At 37.0% G+C, this 26,760-nt stretch overlaps 1 pseudogene; it reads left to right on the top strand.

Annotated features, from left to right (window-relative positions):
- The first annotated feature begins 2,660 nt into the window (after positions 1-2,660).
- The window catches only part of LOC138442965 (DNA-directed RNA polymerase III subunit RPC4 pseudogene), a 42,533-nt pseudogene continuing 18,433 nt past the window's right edge, over positions 2,661-26,760 (top strand).

The following is a 26,760-nucleotide window of genomic DNA, read 5'->3' as shown; positions in this document are numbered from 1 at the left end:
CCTGTGGGTCCCCACTCCTTCTAGTCCCTCCCAGGTGGGTGATCAGGCCCCCTCTTCCACCCTGACAGATGGGTTCCTCCTCACCTGAGCACCCAGTTCCCTTGCTGCTGTTCACTACCTGCCAAAGCGAAGAAACAAGGCATTGAAAGGCTGAATACTTCCAAAGAGGTGAGGCGCCTTCCCTCCCTAGGAGATTCTAGCCACAGAGCCTCGGGGTGGCCTCAAATGAGGCCTATCTCTTCAAAGTGAGGAGTTTCCCAGCTAACGCAACAAATGTTGTAGCCATGTGTTCCAGGAAACAAACTCACTCAGAAGGACAATGCAGATAGTGAAGTGTAGTTTATTACACCTGTGGGCCCAAGGCAGTCTCCTCTTAGCCAAGAACCCCAACCAGTTTTTGTGAAAACCTTATATACCCTAAGTGTACGTGCCCAAACCCACCTCCCCAAATTCCCTGAAACTAGTCTGAACAAAGGAAGAGAAAGATACAATCAAAGTTAACCCGTGATTCATATGCCTTAAGCCTAGGTAGTTAACAGTGGACAATTGTCAATAGGCCTGTGGTCATACCCCAATAAGCATAATAGAATTTATGATTCTATTTGGTTACACAGATAATTAGGGTATTCTTTTAGGCAATGGAGAGTCTAGGTATGAGTCCTGGGGTTCTTCCATCCCTGGGGCCTGGTTTTCCATTTGGTATGTCGTTTCCTAGATACTGGGCATATAGCTCAAAGTCCACAGTCCAGCTCAAGATGGAGTTCTGCTTTCAAGATGGAGCCTGTTCTGTCTGGTTCCTCCTTCAATAGGAAACCAAAACTGCCCTAGAAGATATTTAAGGTTTTTCATGTGTGACATTCATGGTATTTCAATGAATATAATGTCAATCTACAAATATTTCATATTTTGGAATGTATATATGAATCAGGAAATGTATCCCACTTTCAGTCAAATTCACAGACATGTTTTACTCAGAAGCTTGGATTACCAAATAACTATAGAAATTAAAAACAGGAAGAACATTAATTCTGGGTAAATCTATCTTTTGTTTTTAGCACTTCTTTATTGATGCTTCTTTTAGGTACATAGAACTCACTTGCTGTTCTGATATTCTCTAATTCTTTTTCTTTGTGTGTGCCACTTTGATATAACTTTTCTTTAATTATTCCTACCATTTAGATTTAAACATTTCTATACACTTATCTTATTTCAGATTGTCAAGCTTATATTTTATTTTCTCAAGGATCACTTATTTGGTACTAATCACCAAATCCAGGATAAGGCAGTAGTAAGAGCAAATCTTTTTTTTTTTTTTTTTTTTTCCTGTGATCAGATACGAACACTGTTTCTTCAAGTAAGTTATTCAAATTCAGCCAGCATTGGTTCATGTATAAAGAGTTCATTACTGAAGAAATAAGTGTCTTCTGCTGCTTTTTTTGAAGGGAGTTAAAATTTTTGTTTTTTATTTGAAGTATAGTTGATTTACAGTGCTGTCAGTTTCAGGTGTACAGAAAACACTGCTTTTTACACATATATTTATGTGTTCTATTTCAGATTCTTTTCTATTATAGGTTATGATAAGGCATTAAATATAGTTACATGTGCTAAAGAGTAAGTCCTCATTGCTTATCTAATTTAGGGAGATTTTTATTAATTATATTGATCAGCTCAGGAAGGCTGACAAATTTCATCTCATCTTGTACATTTCTGAGTCACTTCAGTCTATTTAGTCTTTTTTTTTTTTTTTTCAGGGGCTATTTTACACAGAGGTTTTCTTCCATTGTCATTTCAAATGGTTCATTTGACTGTTAGAGAGCCATGGATTTCTTTTATGTTAATTCTGACTATGTTATTTCTGCTTTGATCGAGTGGCTAATACTTCCTCCTGCTTAGAACTTCCTTTAACTGATTCTGGAGGATTTACCTAGCACTAGATTGCACTCCTAAAAGAGACTGGTTTTCCTTGCTCCTTCTATTAAAAAAAATTATTAGAATATAGTTGCTTTACAGGTTTCTGCTGTACAGCAAAATGAATCAGCTATAGTTAGTCACTCAGTCATGTCTGACTCTTTACAGCCCCATGGACTGTAGCCCATCTGGCTCCTCTGTCCATGGAATTCTCCAGGCAAGAATACTGGAGTAGGTTGCCATTCTTCCCCACTCAGGGATTGAATCCAGGTTTCCTGAATTGAGGCAGATTCTTTACTATCTGTGCCATGAGGGAAGCCTGAATTAGCTATATGTGTGTATACATATATTTACTGGTGTTGACCTGAAGATCCTGGCACACTTGAGCCAGGTAACTGTAGTCTTTCCATGAACCTCCTATAACACTGTACCAAATGGTGTTGGATGTGTCTCTAAGACTAGGAAATGTGAGCTGAAGAGTCTTTTTAGGGAAAACGAGCTGCAAGCCTCCCTCCAGTGTGTGTTTGGCGGGGGGGGGGGGGGGGGGGGGGGGGGGGGGGGCGGGGGGGAGTGTGTGTAATCAAAGTAAAATGAAACTTTAAAAGAAAAAAATAAATTTATATGATTAAATGGATTATTTCTTTAAATAAAGGAAACAATGTTTTTGAGTTCTGTGGATTCAAAGAAATTATTTATCTTCTTAAATAGGAACATCTCATTAAATCTGTTGGGAAAAAGTGAACTAATCAAGGATGACGACCTGGAAAGAGGCAACTCAGCAGACCTGGGTTATAAAAATCCAACACATTCCTGATTGTGGTGAAAAGTCTGTCTTCAGAATGAGCCCTTGGCTGGCTCTGAACCTACCCTCTGATCTCTTAGGATGCTCTGCTTGGTAAGATTATTATTAGTTTTTTTCATTCCTGAGGCCTTGGACCAAGCCTTACCAGCCTGGCCAGATAAATTTATCCTAATGATGTGATTTGTGGTGAATGCTTAGTTTTTCTTTGGGATGAAGTTTGAATGCAGTCTGAGAAACTGACGTCAGTCACGTGTCAGTACTTCATGTGTACTATAACTGCTGCTGGGAGAATTAAATCTATGCCTTTATGACTCCACTGGTCAGGGACACCTGAAAGCTTGTACCTGGTTTCTCTTGCCTTCCCCCCATGTGCCTTTTCACTTTGCTGATTTTGAACTGTGTCCTATGTTATGTTATAAACTGTAACCATGGTAATAACAGATTTATTATGACTAGTAAAGTCTTCAAGAAAATTATGAAGGCTGAGATGGGTCTTGGGACCCTGATATAGATAAGAAAAAATATTATTGTAGGAAAATACATCTTGTTTAATAAAAGTCCTAGACTCCAGTTACAGTTGCCATGAAAGTTTTAGCACCGGTCAAAATAGAATTAGCAATAACAGAAAATTAGGTCAATGAATTTTCCTAGTTCTGTTTGTTATATAAACAACAAAGATGGTCATATTTACTCAAAAATAGAAACATTAAGGAAATTAGGGCTACAGAGTCTATCTGCCTCTTATAGTTTACAATTTGATATGATCTTTTTTTATTATTCACAAAAACTCATCTTTAATCATATAATTTAAGTAAGTGAAATCAGGGTCTCATGTCTAATTTTGATTTATAGTCAACTTTAAAAAGTATGGTTAAAAATATGACAGGTATGTAATATGTATTGATGCTTAAGATGTAGTTGAATTTTCTTTTAACATTCATTCGTATACCTGCATGCTTAGTCGCTCAGTCATGTCCGACTCATTGCAGTCCCATGAACTGTAGCCCACCAGGTTCCTCTGTTTGTGGGGATTATCCAGGCAAGAATACTTGAGTGGGTTGCTGTTTCTTCTTCCAGGAGCTCTTCTCGACCCAGGAATGGAAACTGAATCTCTTGTGGCTCCTGTATTAACAGGTAGATTCTTTACTACTGAGTCACCTGGGAAGCCCAAATTCATTTCCAGAAGACGCTGAGGATCTAAAATTATTTCTCAAATGCCTTTGCAGCTAATTTTCTGGATATACTTTGGTTACTCAAATAGTATAAATTTAAATTTGAATTACTGGAACAGGGAGGAAGGAGTTGAGACGTCCCTTGTACTGACACAGCTGAGGAAAAAATAAAAATAAAAAAGTGCAGTTAGGTCAACTCTGCTTTATGATTCTAAGATTTTTGATTTTTTTTTTTTTTTTCTACAGTGGAGCTTATAATCATGGTAGAGGCAGTTTTATTTGGAAGTGAAATCATTCCTGGAAATGTGGCCAGAACATTTATTTTAATATACTTCCAATGATTTTTTATCCTCCTAATGACCAAAGTGAAGTGAAAGCTGTTCAGTTGCGCCCGACGCTTTGCAACCCCATGGACTATACAGTCCATGGAATTCTCCAGGCCCGAATCCTGGAGTGGGTAGCCTTTCCCTCCTCCAAGTGATCTTCCCAACCCAGGGATCAAACCCAGGTCTCCTAGCTTTGCAGGCAGATTCCTTACCAGCTGAACCACAAGGAAAGCCCAAGGATACTGGATTGGGAAGCCTATCCCTTCTCCAGGGGTTCTTCCAGATCCAGGAATCAACCCCTGGTCTCCTGTATTGCAGGAGGATTCTTTACCAACTGAGATATCAGGGAAGCCCTAATACTGGCTAATAAATCCCTTTCTATTTAAATTTGCCAGGAAATGTTCAGTTGACTGAAAGCAAAATCAAGGGATTCCATAAAGGGAGGAAGAGTCACCTTTAATTTATGCTGCTTCACAGTTTTTCTTTAAAAAAGGTTTCAAAAAAGAACATCAATATTTCACAGAATTTTCATGTTTTCTTTTTTTCCAATTGAAGACAACCAATTGCAGTGTCAATTCACCTAATGAATTCCCAACCTACCAGAGTAAGCTCTACTCACATAAAAGGCACAGTCAAAACTTTTGTTCTGAAAGGCTGTTTGTATTTTAGTTCAAGAATGCAGGAAACTCAACATGAAAATGATATTATTAACCAGATATAGATAGTTCTCTGTTAAAACCATAAAATGGTTATGTCAACATGAGAGTCACTTTTAATATACTCACCTCAAATTATTTATTTCTTCATCTCTGTCAGAATCTCTGGAGAGCATCAACATCAGTATGTAACAAATGCATATCATTTTCTGTAATTGACAACAAAGAAATAGCCGGGAACACATGCTGAATCATAGCCCAGCAGAACTTGTGCTATTCACTATAACTCCTCCATGCCTTAGGTGCCTCTTAACCTAGAATTCTGAGTGAAGGACAACTATCACTCATAATTTTGCTTCAGGTATCTCAAAGAATTTAAGAGCTAAGTAAAGTTAAGTAAAGTTAACAGCTAAGTAAAGTTAGTTTAAGAGTCTCAGTCTCCAGAACTTGTTCTGTTTGCAAAGTTATTTACATTTCTGTGCCCTTGACATGTAAGTAAAACTGAAGAGTCACTTAAAGAAAATCATGTTGTCTTGGGAAATTATTTTACAAGACAGACACAAGAGAGACCTGAAGGATCCTTACCATATTCTGATGTGGTTATAATCTTTGTTGCAAAGGAAGAAACTTTCTTTGTATTCTGTCCTTTACTTATATAAGAATTATTGTTAAAATTCTATTCTGAAAATAATAAACACAAAGATTTAACCTTTTATAAATATTTAATTCCATTGATAAATGAGAAAAACAAATACTTTAGAAGTAAATGTAGTTTTATTTACCAAATAGTGAAAAATGGTAACTGTACCAAAAACTGTAATCAAAGCAGTGGCAATTTTGGCAAGAATCCTGCTAATGCAATTTGGAGAGAATTCTCCAACCTCTGTTATCAGTTCATCCTCAACATCTTAATTAAATTCTTCTATCCCACATCATCTCATAGGTGATATCTGACCACCATGACATACCTTCAAGGAAGAATTTTGTTAGATCAGTTTACAGTGAATCTCTCTACTCTTTATGCTTCCTCTCAGTAATTTCCCATCTAACAAATCACCTCCCCCTTCCTCCCCCCCACCACACACACACCAAATTCTCCTTGGCTATTAACCCCTATTTTTTTTTTTTTCTGTATTTAAAGTTGAGCCTGATAGCTCTCACCTACTGTGATACTCTTGACACCTATGGTGATAGGTCTTACTTTTTTAACAGACATCAAAATAAGTTTTTCTTTAACCCCACCACTTAAACAAAGCAACGAAAAACTATCTTTCTGTTTCTTACTTTGGTCAAGTTCCTCAAGGGATAGTCTACCTTTGGTCTCAAATTCTTCTTTACCACTTTTCTTTTCAGCCCACTTTAATCAGCATTTTACACCTAATATTCCACCAAAACTGTCCTTGTCAAGATCACTGAGATGGAGACATTTGATTGAAGTCTTAAAGGAGGAAACAGAGAAAAACTACTCAAAACTGTGGCCCAAGAAAAACAAAGGAGCCAGTAAGGCTCAGTGTAGTAGAAGACATGCTCAGAATGGAAAAGATCTCAGATGGAGGAAGGATTGTAGGTCATGATGATAAGGTCAGCTCTACACTGCCCTTAGAGAATTTGAAATAGAGCAGGGATAGGGTAAGGATATGGGCTTTCCTGATGGCTCCATCAGTGAAGAATCAGTGACGTGGGTTTCATCCCTGGTTCAGGAAGATCCTGTAAAGAAGGAAATGGCAACCCATTCCAGCATACTTTCCTGGAGAATGTCATGGACTGAGGAGCCTGGTGGGCTACAGTCTATGGGGTTGCAAAGAGCTGGACACAACTGAAGTGACTGGGCACACATGCATGGTAAGGAGACTATCCTGGCTATGGTGCTGGAGCTGTCAACAGACAGAAAAGTTGATGACTGGAAGCCGGGAAACCACTTAGGCCGTGAGAATAACCAACGATCTAGATAACATTGCCTTTGGTCCTAGTGTTTGTGGTGGATGAGAGCAGTAAATTGCTGATAAAAATTGGAAGTATTTCCAGGGTTGAGTCGACAAGATTTGCTGAAGAAATTGACATAGAGTATGAGAAAATGAATTTAGGATAATTCAAAGATTTCATTGTTATCAATGAAGAATACAGTATTCTCATTTTCAGTCCTATAAGGGGATTGGATTTATAGGGAGACTTGAGATTTCAGTGTGGGAAATGAGAAAACAAGAATGATATGAAGTTGGGGGAGGTAGATTTTTCTTAGAAATTGAAGCCTGCTTCATGCTGAGGATAAGCATTCAGTTAAAAAGGGTGGAGGGGGGAGAATGGATCAGAAGAGAGATGGGAATGTTGCCTGAGAAATATCACTGTGGAGGAAAGTATAGATGGAATGTAATGTATAAAATATCAAGTTTTGGACTTGATGAAATGCACAGAAACACAGTAAGGGGCTGTGTTTTCATCTTAATTGATCTTTCTGGAGCACTTTTCTTAGAATGTCCTTATTGAAATATCTTCCCAATGCTTTGCTTTGTTGAGGTATATGTTGGATACTTTAAAAAGAATAGGTATTAAATATAAGTACTATATGCTTTGGTAAATGGATACATCCATGTAGAGTGTGCTTTTATTGAAATATAGATATAACTCCCTTTATCTCAGTTTCCAATCAATACTGTCTTCATTTTGACTAAATCATTGGTAGAAAATTCTCTTCTGCTTTCTTTCACCATATAATAGTTTTGACAGGTTTAAATTTCAGAAATATGTTGTTCAGTTGCTAAGTTGTGTCCAACTCTTTGTGATCCTGTGGACCATAGCAGGCTAGGTTTCTCAGTCCTTCACTATCTACCTAAATTTGCTCAAATTCATGTCCATTGACTCAATGATGCTCTTTAACCATCTCATCCTCTGCTGGCTCTTTTCCTTTGGCCTTCAATCCTTCCCACTATCAGTGTCTTTTCCAAAGAGTTGATTCTTTGCATCAGGTAACCAAGTACTGGAGCTTCAACTTCAACATCAGTCCTTCCAATGAATATTCAGGGTTGATTTACTTTAGGATTGATTGATTTGATCACCTTTCTGTCTAAGGGACTCTCAAGAGTCTTCTCCAGCACCACATTTCAGAAGCATCAGTTCTTCAACACTCAGCTTTCTTTATGGTCCATATCTCACATCTGTACATGACTATTGAACAAACCATAGCTTTGACAATAGGGACCTTCGTAAGCAAAATGATGTCTCTGATTTTTAATATGTTATCTAATTTTGTCATAGCTCTCCTTCTAAAAAGTAAGCTTCTTTTAATTTCATGGCTGCAGTCACTGTCTGCAGTGATTTTGGAGCCCAAGAAAATAAAATCTGTCACTGTTTCCACTTTTTCCCCATATATTTGCCAAGAAGAGATGGGACTGGATATCATTATCTTAGTTTCTTAATGTTGAGTTTTAAGCCAGCTTTTACACTCTCCTCTTTCACCTTCATCAAAAGGCTCTTTAGTTCTTCTGCCATTAAAGTGGTATCATCTGCATATCAGAGATTGTGATATTTCTCCCAGCAGTCTTGATTCCAGCTTGTGATTCATCCAGCGCAGCATTTCACATAATGTAATCTGCATATACGTTAAGTAAGCAAGATGACAATATGCAGCCTGCCATACTACTTTCTTTTAAATTTCAGAAATATGGAATGATAAACTATGAAGTCCTCTGCTTTTGTGAATTTTAATGCTGCGGATTTATAATGTTGTGTGTGTGTTAGTCACTCAGTCATGTCCAACTCTTTGCAAATCCTTGGTCTGTAGCCTGCCTTGCTCCTCTATTAATGGAATTCTCCAGGCAAGAATACTCGAGTGGGTTGCCATTTCTTTCTCCAGGGGATCGTCTGACCCAGGGATCAAACCCAGGTCTGCAGCATTGAAGGCAGATTCTTTACTATCTGAGCCACTAGGTAACCTGTATATTAGAGTTGGACATGACTGAGCAATGCACAGATAACATTATAAATCCCATAGCATTAAATTTCACAATAGCAGAAGAGTTCATATTTTATCATTCGATATTTCTGAAATATAAAAGAAAGGAGTATGATAAGGCTGCATATTATAATGTTATATGAATCAGTAATTTGTCCTTTTTAAGTCCATATTTGTAGTACATTGTATGAATATATACATTTATACCAGATAAGAGACATTTAGGTTGTCTTCTGCTTTATGTTTGATTATGAATAGAGTTTCCAGAAATATTATTGTAAAATTCTTTATATTGGCATTTGATTTTATTTCTCCTGGATATATGCTTAGCGGTAAAAATGTTGAGCTATAGAAAAGGTATATTTTTAACTGTATAATGTTACCATATTGTTTGCTAAAATGATTGTTTTACACTCCCTCAAGCAATGTAGAGTTCTGGTTGTTACATTCCTTACCATCGTTCAGTTGGATGTGAGGCTCTGTCTCATTATGGATTTAATTATATTTCATTAAAGATATTGAATATTTTTTCATATGCTAGTTTACTTATTTGCCATTTTCCTCCATAAAATCTTTCTTCATGAAATTGTAATTGTTGTTCATTTTCTGGTTTGTATCTTTAACATCAGAGTTATTTTGTTTAAACTTAAATATTTTGGGATCCACATGTATGTTATAAACATTTCTCCCAATCTAATACTTGCCTATTCTCTCTCTCTCTCTCTCTCTATATATATATATATATATATATATATATATATAAATGCCTGCATATATATAAATATATATATATATATATATATATATATACATATATATATAAATGCCTGCATTGGGTTTTAGCTGTGGCACACAGGATCTTTGTTGTAGTGAGCAAACCCAGTGGTTGCCACATGTGGGGTTAATTGCCTAGTCCATGGCATCTGGGATCTTAGTTGCCCAACAAGGGATCAAACCCATGGCCCCTGCATTGAAAGGTAGATTCTTAACCATCAGATAACCAGGGAAGTCCCTCCTTAGTATTCTATTTTTTTAATGTAAATTTCAAAATGATTTTTTTTCTTTTTATATCTGATATTTCATTGGTAGTATAAAGAAATGCAATTGATTTCTGTGGTTTAATCTTCTATCCTGCTACCTTGAGGAATTTATTTATTGAGTTCCAGTAGCTATTGTGTGGAGTCTAAAACTAATCATGCCTTTAAAAGAGCATTTCTCTATGACCCAATCTTAAGGATGCTAGCCAATTTAACATTCTGTCTCCAAATAATATTTGTCTCAATATTCTATCTTCTCAAAAGCAGTTAGCATTCACTTAAAATATTTATATTCTTGATTATTGGCCCAGCTATATCTATACTTCAGGGACTATATTTGTCATTTTCATCTTGGTAGCTTCCATGCTCCATAAAATGTCTGGAATATTTTAGTCACTTCAAAAATAATTTTAAAGCCAAGCCATACACTAAAAAATTATTATTGCCGTATTATGCAAGCATTCAAATGATTACTACTGCACAGTCTTAAAAAAATGGATTTAAATTGCAGCTCAATGGAAGAGTGAAGCTTAAATGACAAAATGGAGAAAAGGAATTTCAAACATGCTATACACACACACATTCTAATTTTAAATCAAACAGGGGAGATATGAGAATAGATCATGTCAATTGTGGTATATGGGAAATAATGTCCGAAGTTTAGGGGAGAAAGAAAAATAATTAGTAGGGAGAAAACCAGATTTGAAGAGACTTATGAATATGCAATATTATGTTGAATGGAAACACACAGTTGTTCATTTATTCTATTAATGACTTTATGTTAATACACATAATTATATCAACTATGTGATTAGAATCAGTCACCTTTGTTCCTTACTTGTCCTGTGTCAACATTGCTTGTGAAGTAACTTGATGGAAATATACTCTGTCTTAGATAATTTTTCATAACTTCAGTATCTGATATGTTGTAATGGATCTGTTATTTACATTTCCTATTATACTTGAAAGATGTCATTTAAGTTTCTCTTTCCTTCATGACAGCACATTTTATTATCAAAATGAGATTCAGAATATGGGGTATGATACGTTGAGTTCAGTTCAGTTCATTTCAGTTCAGTTGCTAAGTCATGTCCAACTCTTTGCGACCCCATGAATCGCAGCACGCCAGGCCTCCCTGTCCATCACCAACTCCTGGACTTCACTCACACTCAACGTCCATCGAGTCAGTGATGCCATCCAGCCATCTCACCCTCGGTCGTCCCCTTCTCCTCCTGCCCCCAATCCCTCCCAGCATCAGAGTCTTTTCCAATGAGTCACCTCTTCGCATGAGGTGGCCAAAGTACCGGAGCTTCAGCTTTAGCATCATTCCTTCCAAAGAAATCCCAGGGCTGATCTCCTTCAGAATGGACTGGTTCAATCTCCTTGCAGTCCAAGCAGCTCTCAAGAGTCTTCTCCAACACCACAGTTCAAAAGCATCAATTCTTCAGTGCTCAGCCTTCTTCACAGTCCAACTCTCACATCCATACATGACCACTGGAAAAACCATAGCCTTGGCTAGATGGACCTTAGTTGGCAAAGTAATGTCTCTGCTTTTGAATATGCTATCTCAGTTGGTCATAACTTTTCTTCCAAGGAGTAAGCGTCTTTTAATTTCATGGCCGCAGTCACCATCTGCAGTGACTTTGGAGCCCCAGAAAATAAAGCCTGACACTGTTTCCACTGTTTCCCCATCTATTTCCCATGAAGTGATGGGACCGGATGCCATGATCTTTGTTTTTTGAATGTTGAGCTTTAAGCTAACTTTTTCACTCTCCTCTTTCACTTTCATCAAGAGATTTTTTAGTTCCTCTTCACTTTCTGGCATAAGGGTGGTTTCATCTGCATATCTGAGGTTATTGATATTTCTCCCAGCAATCTTGATTCCAGCTTGTGTTTCTTTGTGCCAGTTGAGGAGACGTGGGTCCAATCCCTGGGTTAGGAAGATTCCCCAGACAAGGGAATGGCAGTCTACTCCAGTACTCTTGCCTGGGAAATCTCATGGACAGAGGAGACATCTATAGCCCATGGGGTCTCAAACAAGTCAGATGACTTAGTGACTAAACAACAACAATAACATGTTGAGCTATATCCATATAAATATGTGTGTACTTAGTCGTTCAGTCATATATATAAATTGAATAGACACATGATATTACAACACTTAATTTTCTGAACTAATTTAATAAAGAAACTTAGGTCATGAAACTACAGCAGTTTGGGTCTGGTGAAACATGAAAGAAAGTTTATGCTCAAAAGATGCTTTAAAACATTGATGCTTAAGGTTATTAGGCCGAAGAACAAAGCTCTACTTTTTAATTTACTAATTGTATGACTTTGACCAATGTGGTCCTTTTGACTCAGACTCCAAATATAGAGAATGGTGATAAAACTTCTTCTGTCATGTGTTAATTAATTATTAAAATTAATTTCAATTAAAATTAAAAGAGATAATATATATATAAAGTTTTGCCCAATGTGTGATATGTAGAAGGCCTTACTCAATGGTTTTCATTACTATTCATAAAAATCACTTCACTATAGTATCATTTTTTCCAATTATTTCATTCATCTAAAATCTTCCATTGTCTAGAGGGAGTTTTGAATCCTGTGCCTTACAGCAAGACTACATATTATTATACTAAAAGAGTATTTTCATTACTAAAAGTTGTATTTTTCAGAGAACATAGTGTAATCATTGATTTTCTATAAACAAAGTTGCTAAGTGCAGTGAAAATTTAACATTTGAAAATGCAGGCCACAAATAACCAGTTTGCCTCAACAAGGAACATCAAGTTGGTTAATTTAGTTTGCATTGACCTTGTGCCTTTGTGTTTCTTTTCATTCTCTTCCATCAAACTGACAAACTCATTCACATTCAATATATTTTTTCTGGAATTTATATATAATTATTTTTTAAAATATTAGCTAAAATACATTAGAATACCAAACTTAAAGTAAAGGCATGTGTGTGCTCAGTAGCTCAGTTTTTTCCACCTCTTTGTGACTCCTAATGGGATTTTCTAGGCACAAATACTTGACTAAGTTGTCATTCGCTTCTCTAGGAAGAAAAGGTAAAACTCCTGACAAAACTATAAAAAATAATGATAAAATGTTGAGGAAAATACATCATATAACTTCAATAGTCTTCTTGGCACTTCCCAAAATATTGTTACATAGAAGACTGCTGGCTCTAACCACAAGTAGTAGAAGACTAGAAGGAGCTTTTGTACTGATGTCTACATTATCTACTTAATTGTTTTACTATGCATTAACCTACTTCAACCGTATAATGATTTTATCTTAATTATTTAATATTTAGATTGTCTGGATTCTATAGCGCTAATATGTTCCCTTTAGAATCTTTGATAACAAGTGCTTAATATTCAAAGGTATTACTAAAAAAGTTGTCTTTGTAAAGGTTTTTCTCCAACATGCATTTGTCTGTGTGACCATAATGATTGCCTTCTGAAATCCGGCAGCTTTTATCAGGAGTCTGAAGTAATCCATGCTTGCCATGAATATTTTGCTCTTTTGTTGACCCTGGTTTTACAGTATCAAATGTGACTACTCAGCATCACTCATTAAGTATGCACTTCATTTTAATAAAATATTTCAATAACACATATTTAGTAGATACTTTTATTATTTTTTTCTTTCCTAATTACGACTATGTTTCTTTGCATTTAACAGAATATGTTGCAATTATTAAAAATGGTGATGCTTATTCAGCCTGCATCTTCAATCATGTGTGAAGACTGTCACAGGGGAATGAACAAATTACTTAATTAAAGTTGTTTTATATAAACCGCTTTTATGAATGACTTTTAATTTCTGAAAATAATAAAAGTTGTATGTATTTAAAAATATATTGCATACTAAATTAACTTATAATGGTCTTGTCAGATCATAGAACATAGGAAATATTTTATACATTTTTAATGGGCATGAGCTCATGACAGGTCACTAATGGAGCCCACTTAATGTATGACTTAGAAGGTTATATATATATATATATATATATATATATATATATATATATATACTTCATATAAATCAGCCTCGAAATAGATATGTTCCCCTATGATTAGTCATGGAGAGAAAGCATAACTAAATTAGATGGATAAAAACAGGTTATATTTACTCTCACATAATATTATCTATATATAAATATAATCAGTGTGTCTGAGAATACTATCCTTTTATTTTAGGAGGAAAGGATCTTAAAAAGGCTTTCTCCATTATCAACCTCTGCTCTCCCCAGCCACCATAGTTTATAAACTGGCTATTTTTAGAGGAAGAAGCATATGAATTGAACAATTAAATATTGATTCAGCTTCAGTTCAGTCACTCAGTCGTGTCTGACTCTTTGCCAGCCCATGGAATGCAGCATGCCAAGCTTCCCTGTCCATCACCAAAACCCGGAGACTACTCAAGTTCAAGTCCATTGAGTCAGTGATGCCGTCCAATAATCTCATCCTCCATTGTCTCTTCTCCTCCTGCCTTCAATCATTCCCAGCATCAGGGTCTTTTCCAATGAGTCAGTTATTCACAACAAGTGTCCAAAGTAATGGAGTTTCATCTTCAGCATCAGACCTTCCAGTGAATGTTCAGGACTGATTGCCTTTAAGATGGACTGGTTGGATCTTCTTGCAGTCCAGGGGAATCACAAGAGTCTTCTCCAACATTACAGTTCAAAAGCATCAATTCTTCAACACTCAGCTTTCTTTAGATCCAACTCTTATATACAAGAATGACTACTGGAAAAAACCACAGCTTTGACTAGCTGGACCTTTGTTGGCAAAGTAATGTCTCTGCTTTTTAACATGCTGTCTAGGTTGGTCATAGCTATCCTTCCAAGGAGTAAGCATCTTTTAATTTAATGGCTGCAGTGACCATCTGCAGTGATTTTGGAGCCCAAGAAAATAAAGTGTTTCACTGTTCCCATTTCTTGCCCATATGTTTGCCATGAAGTGATGTGACCAGATTCCATGATCTTAGTTTTTTGAATATTGAGTTTTAAGCCAACTTTTTTACTCTCTTCTTTCACTTTCATCAAAAGACTCTTCAGTTCTTCACTTTCTCCCACAAGTGTAGTGCCATCTACATGACTGAGGTCATTGATATTTCTCCTGGCAATCTTGATTCCAGCTTGTGCTTCATCCAGCCCAGTGTTTCTCATGATGTACTCTGCATATAAGTTAAACAAGCAGGGTGACAATATACAGCCTTGATGTACTTCTTTCCCAATTTACAGTCTGTTCCATGTACGGTTTTAACTGTTGCTTCTTGACCTGCATAGAGATTTCTCAAGAGGCAGGTAAAGTGGTCTGGAATTTTCATCTCTAAAAATTTTCCACAGTTTGTTGTGATCCACACAGTCAAAGTCTTTGGTGTTGAGGTCCTTTAATGGACCGGAACCTGGCGGTCCAGAATCAATGATAAGGAAGTAAAGGAGAGAGAAATAGGCTGATATTCCTTGGTTTATGCAGAAAAACAATAAAGCTCCTGACACGGGGCTTGTGCTGTTCACGAAGGCACCTGGAGCCCTCTCGATGGGGTGAAGGCACAGAATGCCTTCTTGAGAGGGTCTTAGAAGCCTGAGCAGGAAAGTAAACACAGAGGGCTTCTGTGCTCTGGAGAATTAGCCTGAGAGAGAGAGAGAAGACACGGGGACCCAAGCTCTGATGGAGCAAAGGTGTTTTATTCAACATTGTGTGGGTATTCATACTGTCTTACAAGATAGCTATTTTCAACAGAGATAAAATCAAAACTTACAAGTTATCAAGGAAACATGAGGTCATCCATATGAAAGAGAGAGGGTTGTAAATAATCACATTTCCATATGGTTCATAAAATGGAAGAGGGTCATAAATAGTTATTTATCACCATATGGAAAAACTAACAAAGGAAATACATGCATTCTTAAGCCCCTAGGAGTAGCTTGCTACTCTGCTTATTTCCTGAATATTCAGGAATTAATAAAGGACAGAGGATTCATGACAGATCCAAAACAGCACACAGGAAGTCTCCTGTTAAATGCTTCCTGACACTTTGGCATAATCAATAAAGCAGAAGTAGATTTTTTTCTGGAATTCTCTTGTTTTTTCTATCATCTAATGGATGTTGGCAATTTGATCTTTGCTTCCTCTGCCTTTCCTAAATCGACTTGGACATCTGGAAGTTCTTGGTGTACGTACTGTTGAAGCCTGACTCGGAGCATTTTGAGCATTACTTTGCTAGTGTGTGAGATGAGTGCAATTGTGTGGTAGACATTCTTTGACATTTCCCTCCTTTGGGATTGGAATGAAAACTGACCTTTTCCAGTCCTGTGGCCACTGCTGAGTTTTCAAAATTTGCTGGTATATTGAGTGTAGCTTTCACAGAATCATCTTTTAGGATTTGAAATAGCTCAACTGGAAATCCATCAACTCAGCTAGCTTTGTTTGTAGTGATGCTCCTAAGGCCCGCTTGACTTCACCCTCCAGGATGTCTGGCTGTAGGCAAGTGATCACACCATCGTGATTATCTGGGTCATGAAGATCTTTTTTGTCCAGTTCTTCTGTGTATTCTTGCCACCTCTTATTAATATCTTCTGTTTCTGTTAGGTCTATACCATTTCTCTCCTTTACTGACTCATCTTTGCTTAAAATATTCCCTTGGCATCTCTAATTTTCTTGAAGAGATCTCTTGTCATTACCGTTCTATTGTTTTCAACTATTTCTTTGCATTCATCACTGAAGAAAGTTTTATCTCTCCTTGCCATTCTTTGGAACTCTGCATTCAGATGGGTATATCTTTCTTTTTCTCCTTTGCCTTTAGCTTCTCTTCTATTCTCAGCTATTCGTAAGGCTTCCTTAGACAACCACTTTGCCTTTTTGCATTTCTTTTTCTTGAGGATGGTCTTGTTCACTGCTTCCAGTACAATATCATCCATAGTTCTCCGTCCATAGTTTTTCAGGCACTTTCTCTATCAGAACTAATCCTTGAATCTATTTTTCACTTCCACTGTATAATGTAAGGGATTTGATTTAGATCATACCTGAATAGTCTAGTGGGTTTTCCTACGTTTTTCAATTTAAAGCTGAATTTGGCAATAAGGAGTTCATGTTCTCAGCCACAGTCAGTTCCAGGTCTTCTTTTTGCCAATAGTACAAAGCTTCTCCATCTTTGGATGCAAAGAATATAATCAATCTGATTTCGGTATTGACCATCTGGTGATGTTCAGGTGTGGATTCATCTCATGTTGGAAGAGGGTATTTGCTATGACCAGTATGTTCCCTTGTAAAACTCTGTTAGCCTTTACCCTGCTTCATTTTGTACTCCAAGGCTAAACTTCAAACTTACCTGTTTCTGCTTCTTGTCTGTTGCCTTTTTTCTTTTTTCTTTTCTTTTTCTTTTTTGCCAACCCAAAAAAGGCAATGGCAAAGAATATTCAAATAACTTCACAATTGCACTCATCTCACACTAGCAAAGTAATGCTCAAAATTATCCAAGCCAGCCTTCAACAGTATGTGAACTGTGAGCTTCCAGATATTCAATCTAGATTCAGTAAAGGCAGAGGAACCAGAGACCAAATTGCCAACATCTGTTGGATTATAGAAAAAGCAAGAGAGTTTCAGAAAAATACCTACTTCAGCTTTATTGACTATGCCAAAGTCTTTGCCTGCGTGGATCACAAAACTGTGGACAATTCTTAAAAATATAGGAATACTAGACCACCTGGTCTGCTTCGTGAGGAATCTGTATGCAGGTCAAGAAGCAACAGTTAGAACCAGACATGGAACAACAGACTGATTCCAAATCAGGAAAGTAGTAGGTCAAAGCTGTATATTGTCACATGGTATATTTAACTTATATACAGAGTACATCATGCGAAATGCCGAATGAAGTACAAGCTGGAATCAAGATTGCCGGGAGAAATATCAATAACCTCAGATACGCAGATGACACCACCCTAATGGTAGAAAGCAAAGAAGAACTATGAGGCCCTTGATGAAAGTGAAAGAAGAGAGTGAAAAACTGACTTAAAACTCAGCATTCAGAAAACAAAGATCATGGCATCCAGTCTCATCACTTCATGGCAGTTAGATGGGGAAATAATGGAAACAGTGAGACACTTTATTTTCTTGGGTTCCAAAATCACTGAAAATGGACTATAGCCATGAAATTAAAAGACACTTTCTCCTTGGAAAAAAAGCTATGACCAACCTAAACAGTATATTAAAAAGCAGAGACATTACTTTGCTGACAAAGGTCCATCTAGTCAAAGCTATGTTCTTTTCCAGTAGTCATGTTATGGATGTGAGAGTTGGGCCATAAAGAAAGCTGAGTGTTGAAGAATTGACACTTTTGAGCTATGGTGTTGGAGAAGACTCTTGAGAGTCCCTTGGACTGCAAGGAGATCCAACCAGTCAACCCTGAAGGAAATCAGTCCTGAATATTCATTGGAAGGTCTGATGCTGAAGTTGAAACTCCAATATTTTGGCCACCTGATGTAAAGAACTGACTCATTGGAAAAGACTCTGATACTGGGAAAGACCGAAGGCAGTAGGAGAAGGGGATGACAGAGGATGAGATGGTAGGATTGCATCACCGAACTGATGGATATGCTTTTGAGCAAGCTCAAAATTTGGTGATGGACAGGGAAGCCTATGTGCTCTAGTCCATGGGATTGCAAAGAGTCAGATATGATTGAGCAACTGAACTGAACTGAATTATTTTACTAAATTAACTACAGTAAACGTTTTCAAATTAGAAATTGTGTGTTAGTAAGTATTATTTCTATGTATCCCATAAAAAGTAGCTTGTTAATTTTCAGGAAATAATTTAGAGAAGGAAGATATTTAAATTGCTGATTAATTAATTAATACCTTCATCTCCCTCCACAAAGGAAAACTAGTCACCTCTAAAATTATATGTGGTATGTGAATTTTAACTTGTTTTATTCTATGTAGCTTTTTATAATGTTATTTAAGGTAGAATTGGAAAACAGTATTTGAGTACTAATTAAAATTATTAGATAAAATTTCAAGTGTGGTTTCACACAAAATGGTTAAATTTATTTACTGTATGATAAAACGAAGATCATGGCATCCGGTCCCATCACTCCATGGGGAATAGATGGAGAAACAGTGGAAACAGTGTCAGACTTAATTTTGGGGGCTCCAAAATCACTGCAGATGGTGACTGCAGCCATGAAATTAAAAGACGCTTACTCCTTGGAAGAAAAGTTATGAGCAACCTAGATAGCATATTCAAAAGCAGAGACATTACTTTGCCCACTAAGGTCTGTTTAGTCAAGCCTATGGTTTTTCCAGTAGTCATGTATGGATGTGAGAGTTGGACTGTGAAGAAGGATGAGCGCCGAACAATTGATGCTTTTGAACTGTTGTGCTGGACAAGACTCTTGAGAGCTGCTTGCACTGCAAGGAAATCCAACCAGTCCATTCTGAAGGAGATCAGCCCTGGGATTTCTCTGGAAGGAATGATGCTAAAGCTGAAACTCCAGTACTTTGGCCACCTCATGTGAAGGGTTGACTCATTGGAAAAGACTTTGATGCTGGGAGGGATTGGGGGCAGGAGGAGAAGGGGATGACAGAGGATGAGATGGCTGGATGGCATCACTGACTCGATGGATGCGAGTCTGAGTGAACTTCAGGAGTTGGTGATGGACAGGGAGGCCTGGCGTGCTACGATTCATGGGGTCACAAAGAGTCAGACACGACTGAGCAACTGAACTGAAGTACTTAATTATGCCTTATATGTTCCTGAATTCTTAATTTAGTAGTAATTATGAAAATTATAACTTGAATTGTTGTACTTTTGGAAAATATTTCATATCTTTTGATAGTATATTTTTTGCTATTTAGTTATTTTAGAGTAAATCCAACAGTGAGTTTGTCTCTTTTTATGAATTTCATACTTGACCACTTATCTAATTTAAAATTATAGGTAGTATAGACATACATGTACTGGATGCTCCATAAGTTAAAAAAAAAAATAGGCTTCAGATTATAAAGTTATAAAATGATACACATTCTCTTGCTATGCTCACATTTATGGTTGGAAATAAGATTTGGAATATCAGTTTTTACTGTGAATATCAATAATCTTAAAAGTGTTTTTACTTTTAAAAATTATAACTATATTAGAGATATACTGTAAAGATTGTACAATTTTTAAGATATCTGAACTTGAATGCACCTATAAGATTATCAAGAAGTCCAACCAAAATTCAACATACAAATTAAGGTGTTTTTCTTTGCAAATCTAATGAACTGATTTGGGAAACTAACTTTTTTCAAACTTTGTTTCTTTCAACTTGAAATTTTATTGCTCTGCACTTTAAGATTCATCCTCATGTAACAAAGTGGTAGGAGTTTACAATTTAAAAAATATCAACAATGGAGGAAATAAAAAAAAACTCTAGCCAACCAATCAAATACTCTTTAAATGGAAATGGTAGCAAGGGTTCTAAATTTGAGCAGAAAACAATAAAGCAAATAAAGTGAGGTAGTGAAGTTGCTCAGTCGTGTCCGACTCTTTACAGCCCCATGGACTGTAGCCTACCAGGTTCCTCCAATCTATGGAATTTTCCAGACAAGAATACTGGAGTGGGTTGCTGTTTCCTTCTCCAAAGGCTTTCACTAATATAAACATATTTACTGTAACTAAGAAAAAGAGTCCTTATTTAGGTTTACAAAACCTCAGATAATACCTGCAAAGACCAGTTCTTAAATCTTGGCACATAGATTAATTATCATAATCTAAATATAACTAGAGTCATTAACAGAAAGACATATATTTATGTATCAGAATAATAGAAGACCATTCAGAAATGGAATAGAAATAAGTTTTGTGTTTTTTTTTTTTAATTTGGAGTCGAAAAGCTTGGTTCATCTTATATGAGAAAACTCAGGCAAACAGGCTACCTATAAGTTAAACTCCTTTTATTACCCTTCATTTTGCTCTTTTTAATGTAATTTCTATCCTTGATCAGCAATGTGAAGTATAAGAAAGAAATGTTTCCAAGCTTCAGGCTGCTGTACTAGCCTCTCATTTAAAGTAGCTCTTTCATCTGCTTAAGTCAGCATGGAGTAACTTTTTTATTATATGAGTTGCACATTATTAAGAGAATTCCCCACTCAAGCATAGCTACATTGAGTAGAAAGAAAACCAGTTTCATAAGGAAATTTGTTTCTTGAAGAAAGCTGAGCGCCAAAGAATTGATGCTTTTGAACTGTGGTGTTGGAGAAGACTCTTGAGAATCCCTTGGACTGCATGGAGATCCAAACAGTCCATCTTAAAGGAGATCAGTCCTGAGTGTTCATTGGAAATACTGATGCTAAAGCTGAAACTCCAGTACTTTGGCCAGCTCGTGCGAAGAGTTGACTCATTGGAAAAGACTCTGACACTGGGAGGGATTGGAGGCAGGAGGAGAGGGGGACGACAGAAGATGAGATGGCTGGATGGCATCACTGACTCGATGGACGTGAGTGTGAGTGAACTCCAGGAGTTGGTGATGGACAGGGAGGCCTGGTGTGCTGCAATTCATGGGGTCGCAAAGAGTTGGACACAACTGAGCAGCTGAACTGACTGACTGAATCACATGCTGCAGTCCCTGGTGTCGCAAAGAGTGGGACATGACTTGGTAACTGAACAGCAACAACACCCACAAATATTGGTATACTATAATTTTTTTTTTAATTCTATCACTTGTATGAGCTTTATTCAAAGTAACTCAAGTTACTCCTGTAAATGTGAAAGTAGAATATGAGTCATGGAATGTGGAATTCAGTAAAATGTAAAATTCAGTTCAAAAATCACATATTTATGCCAAAAAATGCAAGAAAGGATTGAATGAAATAAAATGATCTTGTAATATGTGTTAATTATTAATAAAAGTAATCACTGTTGCAATTCCTTCAAAAAATTAGACCATGTTACTCAGAAGCTTATGCAAAGCACAAGATATAATCCTTTCATGAACTCTGAGCATATTAATTGTAAATAATATTCTGTAATCCGCTTCCCTGATGGCTCAGAGGTTAAAGCGTCTGCCTCCAATGCGGGAGATTGGGGTTCAATCCCTGGGTCGGGAAGATCCCCTGGAGAAGGAAATGGCAATACACTCCAGTGTTCTTGCCTGGAGAATAGTAGGTTACAGTTGCAAAGAGTCAGACACGACTGAGTGACTTCACCTCATCATCTAGTTTGGGCTTCTCCAGTGGTAAGTGGTAAAACATCCACCTGCCAATGCAGGAAACACAAGTTTGATCCCTGGGTGGGGAAGATCCCCTGGAGAAAGAAATGTCCACCCCTCTAGTATTCTTCCTGCGTAATCCAATGGACAGAGGAGTCTTGTGGGTCTGCATTTCTTGGGGTTTCAAAAGAGTTGGACAAAACAGAGACTAAACAACATCTAGCTTATTTACAGTATCTACAAATCTGGGATCATACTACAAGCGCTCAGCCTAGACCTGACCACCACTTTCCCTAATGTATTAGGCAATTAACAACTAATTTTAGCATTCAATTCTCATTTCCCTGGTTATAATATGAGAATATTAAACTTTGGTTTGAGTATTGTGAGAAATAATTTTATAATGTTTATAAACTTCCTTCCAGCTCCAAAGTAGAAAAGTCACAGATGTATTTCTTATAGTCACAATGGATGCTCTCATAAATGCAAAACAGGAAGTGTTATTTGTAACTATAATCAAAATTTAAAAGTCAGAATGAGAAATAGAGTCAAAGACAAAGATGATACAGTGCACAATGTATATTTTAGCTGTTAGAGGAGTGAGTTTCCATGTTTTATACTTTTTTTACCTCCAGACATGCTAAATAACACAAATGTAAAGAATGTGTCAGATGGTCTAACATGGAGTTTAGTATCAGTAGCCCCTCCTTATCCAGGGATTTCCAATCTGAAGGCTTCCAAGGCACAGATTCAACCAACCGAGGATCTGGGGTTGGTTGAATCTGTGACTGTTGAAACTGCAGATAGGACAGAAAAGGCCAAATGAAGTATTTGAGGACTTTGATATCCCCTGGCATCATGGAATTAGTACTACAGATAAGGATAAGGAGGGATGATGGTAATTCTGTGAAACTGGAACCACTCAATGAAAACCAAATTAAATCGAGTCACATAATATAACTTTACAATGGACATCTGTGCAAGTCAGAATCTGTCAGAGGGCAACAGGGAGAAGGCTTATCTGGATGGGGTTTTAACTACATTTTGGGGGCTTCCCTGATAGCTCAGTTGGTAAAGAATCTGCCTGCAGTGTAGCAGATCCCAGTTTGATGGGTTGGGAAGATGTGCTGGAGAAGGGATAGGCTACCGACTCCAGTATTCTTGGGCTTCCCTGGTGGCTCAGCGGCTAAATAATCTGCCTGCAATGCCAGAATACCTGGATTTGATCCCTGGATTGGGAAGATTCTCTGGAGAAGGAAAATGCTACCCACTCCAGTATTCTTGCCTGGAGGATTCCATGGACTGTATCTTCCTTGGGATAGCATAGAGTCAGACATGCCTGAGCAACTTTCACTTTCACTTTCATACCAGCTAAAGTAGTATTATGATATTCTTTCTTACCATTATGTTATAAAGAGAGAAGTAATACAATTGAACTAAAGACAAAGAAAACTAAACACAAGTCATATTTTAATACTTCTCCAAATCCAAAATATATTAGAAAGTTTGAAAAACAATATATAGAATTAACATATGTATTAGGGCTATGCCAAAATTTGGTGAATTGATAAAAGTGTTAACCTTTCTCCTTCAACCTTTCGATTGGTGAAATTGGGCTATGTTATCACATTGAATTTTTGGAGTCATAAATTTAAGAATAATCAATAATGTGAAGCCTGTAGTGCTAATCTCATTGTTCTTTCAGAAAGATTGATAGAAAGGCCTGGCTTTAAAACACTAAGCTGTCCAGTTTTGGTCCATGACAAATAGCATCAACATGATTATATCTGCAATAAGAAAATAAAACTCCTCCCAAAAGCTTAAGGCCTGTGCTAAATAACACACTGGGAACCATTCCGCATTTTGTGTTCCTAAACGACTAAAATTTATTTAAGCAAAATTGATGAAAAAAGGAAACAATAGCAATTTTAAAAAATCTGATTTAATTTAAAGGGCTTTTGATCAAATATCCAGCTTTGAGCAGAAAATATTCCCTACTTAGTAGCTTTCCAAATATCTTGCTTTGTGTTTGGCCACTGCAATATAAATTGCTTATGTTGGCAGTAAAACTAAAAGGGGATTAATTAAGCTGTATAAATAAATATAAATGTGGTATTGTAGTGTTTCAAGAAAATCAAGTTTTGTTTTATTTTTCCCATCTAACCCTGGTCTCTAAAACTGCCTAATAGAAGAACATATATCTTATATAAATTAAACATTTGGTAAACCCTTATTGACTAATGTGCTAGATTTTTTTTTAACCAAGCTATTTTAAAATCAATTTACTTGCCTCATTTTCCTTTTAAAAGGCCAACAAGAAATAAGTGAAATTATATTTTTAAATTTTAGATATAAATGACAGAAACACAAATCAAGACCTCCTGTGTGTGTGCTAAGTCACTTCAGTCATATCCGACTCTAGGATATGCAGAGTGTAGCCCACTTGCCTCCTCTGTCCATGGGACTCTCCAGGCAAGAATACTGAAATGGGTTGCCATTTCCTCCTCAAAGGAATCTTCCCAACCCAGGGATTGAACCCACATCTCTTAACTCTTCTGCATTAGCTGACAAGTTCTTTACCACTAGCTCCACCTGAGAATCCCCAAACCACCTGAAGTTCCCTAAATATAGTGTACTACTTCTTTGATTAAACTCTAACCAATACATGTTGGGGCTTCCTTTGGTAAGGATTCTGCGTAAATATTAAATTAACATTAAATATTTTGTCATTTTATTGAGTTTTTTTGAGACTGAGTATTTTTGTTACTTTGTTCAGTCACTCAATTATATCGGATTCTTTGCAACCCCATGGAGCATACCAGTCTTCCCTATCCTTCATCTTTTCCCAGAGCTTGCTCAAATTCATGTCCGTTGAGTCGGTGATGCCATCCACTTGTTTTGTCCTCTGCCATCCCCTTCTCCTCCTATCTTCAGTCTTCCCCAGCATCAGAGTCTCTTCTGAAGAGATGGCTTTTCACATCAGGTGTCCAAAGTATTGGAGTTGCAGCTTCAGCATCAGTCCTTCCAATGAATATTCAGGGTTGATTTCCTTTAGGATGGACTGGTTTGATTTCCTTGAAGTCCAAGGGACTCTCAAGAGTCTTCTTCAACACCAGAGTTTAAAAACATCAATTCTTTGGTGCTCAGTCTTCTTTATGGTCCAACTCTCACATCCATAAAAGACTACTAAAAAAACATAGCTTTGACTATAAAGACCTTGGTTGGCAAAGTAATGTCTCTGCTTTTTAATATGCTGTCTAGGTTTGTCATAGCTTTTCTTCCAAGTAGCAAGCATCTTTTAATGTCATGGCTCCAGTCAGCATCTGCAGTGCTTTGGAAACTAAGAAGATAAATTTTGTCACTGTTTCCACTTTTCCCCAACTATTTGCCACAAAGTGATGGGACTGGATGCCATGATCTTCGTTTTTTGAATGTTGAGTTTTAAGCCAGCTTTTTCACTCTCCTCTTTCATTTTCAAGAGGTTTTTAGTTTTTCTTCAATCTCTGCTATCAGCATGGTGTCATCTGCATATCTGAGGTTATTGATATTTCTCCCGGCAATCTTGATTCTGGCTTGAGCTTCTTCCAGCCCAGCGTTTCTCATGATGTACTCTGCATATAAGTTAAATAAGCAGGGTGACAGTAAACAGCCTTGACATACTCCTTTCCGAATTTTGAACCATACTGCTGTTGTGTTGCTTCTTGACCTGCATACAGGTTTCTCAGGAGGCAAATAAGGTAATCTGGCATTCCCATTTCTTTAAGAATTTTCCAGTTTGTCGTGATCCACACAGTTAAAGGCTTTAGCATAGTCAGTGAAGCAGAAGTAGATGTTCTTGCTTTTTTGATGGTCCAACAGATGTTGGCAATTTGATCTCTGGTTCCTCTGCCTTTTCTAAATTCAGCTTGAACATCTGGTAGTTCTTGATTCACTTACTGTCGAAGCCTAACTTGGAGAATGTTGTGCCTTTTTTGCTAGCATGTGAAATGAGTGCAATTGTGCAGTAGTTTGAACATTCTTTGACATTGCCTTTCTTTGGGATTGGAATGAAAACTGACCTTTACTAGTCCTATGGTGGCTGATGAGTTTTATACATTTTAGATGTAATTTATGTATCCAATATATGCTTGGAGAAGGCAGTGGCACCCCACTCCAGTATTCTTGCCTGGAAAATCCCATGGATGGAGGGGCCTGGTGGGCTACAGTCCATGGGGTCGCTGAGTTGGAGACGACTGAGTGACTTCACTTTCACTTTTCACTTTCATGCATTGGAGAAGGAAATGGCAACTCACTCCAGTATTCTTGTCTGGAGAATCCCAGGGACGGCGGAGCCTGGTGAGCTCCATCTGTGGGGTCCCACAGAGTCGGAAACTACTGAAGCAATTTAGCAGTAGCAGCAGCAAACATTGTATATATTTAAGTGTACAACTTGATGATTTGATATACTATATATATTGTAAAATATTCACACTACTTACCTAATTAACATACCCATAAGTTCACATAGTTACTATTTTTCTATTTTTTGTGTGTGCAGTGATAAAATTTTGATCTACTCCCTTAGCAGATTTCATTGGTACAGTACAACATTGTTAATATAGTCACATTGTTGTCCATTAGATCTCCACAATTCATCTTCTTACATAACTGAAGCTTTGTAGTTTTCCTTACTTTTTAACGTGTCAAGAATTTTAGTTTTTCTGAGTCT

Source organism: Ovis canadensis, chromosome 6 (genome assembly GCF_042477335.2).
Source record: "Ovis canadensis isolate MfBH-ARS-UI-01 breed Bighorn chromosome 6, ARS-UI_OviCan_v2, whole genome shotgun sequence".
Classification (NCBI taxonomy): Eukaryota; Metazoa; Chordata; class Mammalia; order Artiodactyla; family Bovidae; genus Ovis; species Ovis canadensis.
The sequence above is the reverse complement of the archived record's forward strand: the minus strand, read 5'-3'. Positions and strand labels throughout refer to the sequence as shown.